Source organism: Phascolarctos cinereus, unplaced genomic scaffold (genome assembly GCF_003287225.1).
Source record: "Phascolarctos cinereus isolate Bilbo 61053 unplaced genomic scaffold, phaCin_HiC Scaffold_2;HRSCAF=192, whole genome shotgun sequence".
NCBI classification, from domain to species: Eukaryota; Metazoa; Chordata; class Mammalia; order Diprotodontia; family Phascolarctidae; genus Phascolarctos; species Phascolarctos cinereus.
This window is the reverse complement of record NW_027555625.1, coordinates 218,442,017-218,444,357: the sequence shown is the minus strand read 5'-3', so window position 1 is coordinate 218,444,357 and position 2,341 is coordinate 218,442,017. Positions and strand designations below refer to the sequence as shown.

At 40.8% G+C, this 2,341-nt stretch overlaps 1 pseudogene; it reads left to right on the top strand.

Moving 5' to 3' along the window:
• The first annotated feature begins 743 nt into the window (after nucleotides 1–743).
• On the top strand, nucleotides 744–1,788 carry LOC110206399 (transcription elongation factor A protein 1 pseudogene; annotated as a pseudogene).
• The last annotated feature ends 553 nt before the right edge of the window (nucleotides 1,789–2,341 follow it).

Here is a 2,341-nt window from a genome sequence, read left to right as displayed (position 1 = left end):
CTTTGCATGAAGGAAGTGCTTTCAGTGGGGACATCAGAGGGGCAGCTCTGATTCTGCTCAGTTGAAACAACATCCTCTATGATTTTCTTTAAATGCTAATGGAAATATGTCAATTGAAAAGCTGCCATCGTTTCCATAGTCTTAGAGAGTTATCTAGAGCACTGGGAGGGTAAGGGATATGTCCAGGGTCACACAGACCTAGAGAGAAAATGAATGAAGGTCCCTCCACATGTGGCAAGTTCTCCTTTCCCTGCCTCTTGTCTGGCACGTGGTAAGCACTTCATAAATGATTGGTGATTGGTCATATTTAAATCATCCCTGAATGCTTATTGTCCTAAAAACCTGTCTACACTCCACAAGGTCCAGGGATGGGAATTACCTGGGAAAAATCCCAAGTCGCCAAAAAGGATCTGGTCTTTTTTTTTTGAAGGGCTGATTAAGCCCATTGAGACCCTCTGACTTCCTTGGAATGAGCATATAACCCTTTTACCTAGTTCTGGGACCATGAAGCCTAGACAGGAACACGTGTGGTAACAACACTGCATTTGAAGTCAGGAAGATTTTTATTCGTTGCTGAACGGGCCCGGGCCTTGGTTCTCATTGTGTGGCTCTTCTTTCTGTCACTCGTTCTGGGACTCCTGCTCGTCTCTCCCGCGCCCACTCTTTTGACTTCGCCCTTTTGCCCCCGCTTCTGCCGCATCCCGTTCCCAAGGGGTGCGGGGGTGGGGTGGGGTTGCAAAACCCGCCGGAGCCATGGAGGACGAAATCATTCGCATCGCCAAGAAGATGGATAAGATGGTACAGAAGAAGAACGCGGCTGGGGCACTGGATTTACTAAGGGAATTTAAGAATGTTCCCATGACTCTGGAATTATTGCAGTCCACAAGAATTGGAATGTCAGTAAATGCTATACGCAAGCAGAGCACAGATGAAGAAGTTACATCTTCAGCACAGTCTCTCATGATATCCTGGAAGAAGTTGCTAGATGGACCCTCTACTGATAAAGACTCTGATGAAAAGAAAAAAGAACCTGCTATCTCCTCCCGAAGCAGCCCTGAAGCAAAAGAAGAAAGTGGCTCGAGTAGCAATGCAAGCAACAGAAAGGAAGACAAATGCCTCTGATTCCTTCATTCCATCTTTTCCCCGGGCACCAAGCACTTCAGATTCAGTTCGAATGAAGTGCCGAGAGATGCTTGCTGCAGCCCTCAGAGCAGGAGATGACTCCATTGCTATTGGGGCTGATGAAGAAGAGCTGGGATCTCAGATGGAGGAGGCTATATATCAGGAGTTACCGAACACCGACATGAAATATAAAAATAGGGTACGAAGTAGAATAGCAAATCTCAAGGATGCAAAGAATCCAAATTTAAGGGAAAATGTACTGTGTGGGAACATACCTCTAGATTTGTTTGCTAGAATGACGGCAGAGGAAATGGCTAGTGATGAGCTTAAGGAGATGCATAAAAACCTGACCAAAGAAGCAATTAGAGAACATCAAATGGCCAAGACAGGTGGGGCCTGTGTACGTATGGCAAATGTAAAAAGAACTGTACTTATATACAGGTTCAAACCAGCAGTCCTGATGAACCTATGACAACGTTTGTTGTCTGTAATGAATGTGGAAATAGATGGAAGTTTTGTTAAAAGAACAAATTTGGAAGATACCTGGACACTTATGGAACAGGATTTTGTAATTAGCTTTAAAAACTATGACAAGAATCTAGTTTCCCTGCAAATGAGATTTTTAAAACAGCATACAGCCTTTGGGTTAGTTTTTTGTTTTTGACACAACCGTCCGTTTCTTGAAAGCCTTCTTATAGTTAGTCAGTGGCAAGATCAGATAGTCAGTTGTATGGTGTATGTTTAAAACTATTTTTTCATTTTTATAAGTAAGTCAACATTAAACTTTTATCAATCTAAACTTTCGGTAACTTGCTTGTTTTTTGTAATAAATGGAAAATGTACTTTAACTTTTTTACAATCTGAGACATACACAAGAGATTTTTTACTTCTCTATTAATGTGAAAGTGGAATTTGCATTTGTTTCCATATTGGCATGTTCCTACTTATATTAAGGGCGAAGAAAAATTAGTGTAACTTTAGGTTAACCCAGTGCTGTGTGGTAATGAAATAATATTTGGACAGCTTATCTAGTTTGTAAATACCATATTTGAATTAGCATCTCACTTTGATCATAATGATTGTTAATAAGCCTTAGTGATTAGATAATCATTTTGCATCAGTGACTAGCTGTGACCAATATCGTTTGTTGTACTTCTTAACTCTGTAAATTACTTGCTTTTAATCTTACTTTTGGAAAATTTACTTTAAGTAGTTTGTT